This window comes from Asparagus officinalis, chromosome 3 (assembly GCF_001876935.1).
Source record: "Asparagus officinalis chromosome 3, Aspof.V1, whole genome shotgun sequence".
Classification (NCBI taxonomy): Eukaryota; Viridiplantae; Streptophyta; class Magnoliopsida; order Asparagales; family Asparagaceae; genus Asparagus; species Asparagus officinalis.
Window position 1 is genome coordinate 64,591,575 of NC_033796.1, and position 4,621 is coordinate 64,596,195.

The 4,621-nt window shown below is 33.6% G+C and overlaps 1 long non-coding RNA gene across 1 annotated transcript; it reads left to right on the top strand.

Annotated features, from left to right (window-relative positions):
• LOC109832319 lies at positions 2,645-3,411 on the top strand. Its single transcript, XR_002244702.1, has 3 exons — positions 2,645-2,717; positions 2,884-2,995; positions 3,342-3,411. It is a non-coding gene; the product is annotated as an uncharacterized LOC109832319 (long non-coding RNA).

Genomic DNA, 4,621 nt, shown 5'->3' on the forward strand with positions numbered 1-4,621 from the left:
TTGCCCTGTCCTCTTTGATTGGTCTTGTAGTTGACACAGCAAAGTATTTGGATGCTAGGTTGTTCATGAGCTTTCTCTTTACATTTTCTCACAAAACCTTCCCTTAATGTTGTGCTCTAGCATAGTTCTCTTTTGAGTAATGATTTTTTCCTGTATGATCTAAAAGAAAGTCTCTCATCAACTATAATCCATTTTGAATGACATCTAAAGTGCATTTTCTTTGCCTTTTTTATTTAATGTGACAATATTGTTTTTTTCCTGTATGATCTAAAAGAAAGTCTCTCATCAACTATAGTCCATTTTGAATGACATCTAAACTGCATTTTCTTCGCCTTTTTTATTTAATGTGGCAATACTATAATGTGCTCTTAAGATGATCCTCTACTATTATGTACATAATTAGAACCATGAAAAGTAAACTAATTGAAAGTTTTCCTTATTCTCTGGTCAATTTGACCAGATTGCATTTTCTACTTTTCACATCCCTTTAAAGCTAAATGCTATCTTTTCTGGTCTAAGTTGTGAGAATTCACTCTTATAGAGCAAACTTTATCTGCTAACTTCTATCCTGAGTTTGAACCCCTAGTTTGATCAAATGACATCTGTTATCTTACTATGATTATTCCCTATTATACTCAACGATAAACGAGGAAAAATATAGAGTAACATTTCGAATAATATCGCTTTAATATATGAATATTGTTACAATTACTAAATTGTTCAATTGTAATCTCCTAAATTGTTGATTTCACTTCTGTTGGGTACTGTTCTTTTCTTATTGTAGTTATTTATTATATACGATGCTATTTTATTAACATTTGACATTTATTTTGATATTTAAAAGTTATTTTTCTTGTTTCAGCTACTATGTCTTTGAATGAATTTACTGCATGCAATGATGGTAGTGAATCTGGTAATGAAACTATATCTATACGTAAAAGAAGAGCAAAATCAAAAGTTTAGGAGTATTTTACTGAGTTGCCTGTTGATAGTGATGGGAAAGCTAAAGTTTAGTGCAAGAAATGTGACCAAGTTTATGTTAGTGGTTATGGTACCACAAATATGTTGAGGCATATTCATTCTTGCCCAAAACGAGATATAGATGAGGTTGATTCATCGTGGAAAACCATGCCATTAGATCAAGATAATTACAGAGAAATGTTGGCTAGGGTCATTGCATTGCATGGTTATTCATTCTGTTTTGTGGAACATCGAGGGATACGCAAATTACATACATTTTTAAATCCTTAAGTCAAGCATATCTCGAGGAACACCACTAAAGCTGATTTGCTTATGTTGTACCAGAAAGAAAAAAGAATTCTTAAACAAACTTTGAAGCTAGTTCCTAGCAGAATCAGTCTAACTACAGACTTGTGGACCTCTTCAACATTAGATTACTACATGTCTCTTACTGCACATTACATTGATGAGCAATGGATCTTGCAAAACAAAATATTAGCTTTGTTTCATGTTTTACCCCATATAGTGGGACAATTTTAGTAGAGAAGCTATTTCATTTACTGAAGGAGTGGGGCATAGAAAAAAGAATTTTCACTGTTACATTGGATAATGCATCATATAATGATGCTTTTATGAAGATTTTGAAAGACCATCCTGCTTTAAAGGAGCATTTTGTCTCCAATGGTGAGTTTTTACATGTACAATGTTGTGCTCACATTTTAAATCTTGTTGTACAAGATGGTTTAAAAATAATTGATAAATCTTTATCCAAGTTTAGAGAATGCATTAAATATGTAAAGAGTCCTCCTGGAAGGAAGAAAAAATTTGCAGAGTGTATCGAACAAACCTGTTCAGTTAGTGCAAAGAAAATTCAACAAGATGTGTCCAATAGGTGAAATTCCACCTTTTTAATGTTGGAGAGTGTTTTACCTTTTCGTCGGGCATTTGAGCAATTGAAGGTAATCGATTCAAATTTTACATTTTGTCCATCAACTGAAGAATGGGTAAAGGCTAAAAAAATAGCAAAGTTCTTGAAACCTTTTTATGAAGTGTGCACTCTTTTTTCTAGAAGTAAATACCTAACTTCTAACTTGTATTTTGGTGGAGTTTGGAAGATACAAAAATGCATAAAGGAAGAGATGACAAGTGAAGATGAAGACATAAAATCCATGGCAAGTGATATGGAGAAAAGTTTAATAAATATTGGAAGTGTTATAGCAAGATTTTGTCCTTTGCATGCATCTTAGACCCCCATTATAAGGTGAAATATGTGGAGTTTTGTTTTCAAAAAGTGGGTCTTGGTTCTACTCATGTAGTGACTCTCTTGGATAAGTTAAAGCTTCTTTACAAAGAATATGAGAGAGCATCAAATGATATATGCATGGCCGGTAGTAGTTCGGAAGAGGCATTTGGAGATGTTCGTGATGATGAGATGCTTGAGTTTGAACAGTTTGAGAGCCAAGTAGTTTCAGTCAGTAGGACCAAGTATGAATTAGAAGAGTATTTAGATGAAAAGATACTTTCTTAGAAGAAAAATGAGAATCTGAATGTTCTTGAATATTGAAAAGTAGAATCTGAAAAGCGTCCTCAATTATCCATGATGGCTTGTGATATACTCAGTATCCCTATTACTTCAGTGGCCTCTGAATCTGCTTTCAGCATAGTTGGTCGTGTGCTTGATAACTACCGCAATCGTCTTCTTCCGGAAAATGCCGAAGCTCAAATATGTCTTGGTTCTTGGTTAGAGGAGGTTCCTTGTAAGTTGCTTACTTTTTCTTGTTACCTTCTGTAAATTTATGCTTGGTTCTTGGTTAGAGGAGGTTCCTTGTAAGTTGCTTACTTTTTCTTGTTACCTTCTGTAAATTTATGGTGTACATGTGTTATATTAGACTAACATAGTTGTATCCTATGATCTAAATGCAGCTTTGGAAGATATTGAAGGACATCTGTTGGTGCATGATTTTAGTGATATTCAAAATTTTGAATCTGAAGGAGGATGGTGAAGTGCTTGTTAGAAGATTTGTCATCTATTAAGGTATTAATCTTTATTGATGTTTAAGCATTATACTACTATTGACCGTTGCTTTGTAGAGCTAGAGATAAGGTTTCTGTGAATTTTTGTGTGTGCATACCTCTCCATTTTGGTAGTGGACTTGATTTGCATATATGTTGCATTTCCTTTTGCTAATGTTGCTAATTTATATTGCATCTTTCCATATCATTTTGCATCCATTCACGAGTCTTTTAATCACAGAAATTTTACAATGTCATAACCATATATTTTGGAAGTGTTATTGATACAGTGTATGGCTCTATACCTTGTTATTTTTTGATCTGGCTTTGTTCTGTCATTGCACTAATGACTTTGTCTACTTATATAGGAGGTGTGTGTTGATTGTGGTAGCAGCAGTGATGCTTATACTTGCAGTAATTGGTTTTGGTATGTATTCTGTGCTCCTTGTGCATTGCCTTACTGCTTATGTTCTCTATTTTTGACCAATTATCTTTCATATTCTGTTTGTAGTACTCACCGTTTTTGGTTACAAACATGTGATGTACATGTAAGTTGGTGCTCTTGTTAATTATGAGGAATATATAACATTTAGATCATCTTCTTCATTACCTTCCAAAATATTCTGTGTAATTGTTTTTGTTATTTTTCTGTTTCAGATTCATTTACCTAATTGGTTTAGCCTCAATTCCATTTTCTTCTTATGCTTCTTCTTCTTTCTTCTTATATAGGAGGTGTGTGTTGATTGTGGTAGCAGCATATTGTTGTTGAATTGGATGCTTAATATAGAGGCTAAATTTTTTTAAATTGCATGTGATGTTGCAGCTTGAGGCCATGGGATTTGCTCGAGCTCTTATACTGCAAGTGTTCTTTGCCTGCAACAAGAGAGAAGAAATGACAGCAAACTACCTTTTGGATCATATACATGAGTTTGAGAACGATCGGTAGTTTAAGAAAAGTCTAAGATCAACCGCCCCTTTCACTCTCATCCAATTTTAACTTATCTTGTAGTGGTTATTGTTTGATAGACAATGGACTAAAAAGACCAATCTCTTTCAGCATATGTTGATTTATATAATGTTTACTAGTCGTAATGCTGTGTATAAAACTTGGGATCTTAGCGCTTCACATTTTGATTTTCGTTATATGTAGAACGTCTTTTTTTAAACTGAGGAAGCTTTTGAGGTTGATGTTTTTTCGTTGATAATTTGTCTGCCTGTGCTTGTGCCTGTGAAATTGGATTTCAGGCTAGAAAAGTATTATCTACCGGGTATTGGTAGCGATTTAAAAGTTGGTGATTATGCTGGTACAATGGTTATTTTATTAGCAATATTAATACTGATTTTACTATTGGTGAAAGTTTACCAAAAAACCCCTGCAAGTTTGTAGAAAACCCTTGAAAGTTTATAGAAACCCTCCTAAAAATTTACCAAAAATTCCCTGCAAGTTTACAGAAAACCCCCTGAAAGTTTGTAAGTAGATCCCTAAAATTTACATATATATAAAAGCATCGTAACTAAATGAGTTGTTGGGTCACCCATGAACCACCCATTTAGTAAATGGGTGGATGAGAACCGACCCATTTAGCAAATGCTAAATGAGTTATAAATGGTCAAATGTTCATAAATGTGACCACCCATTTATGACCCA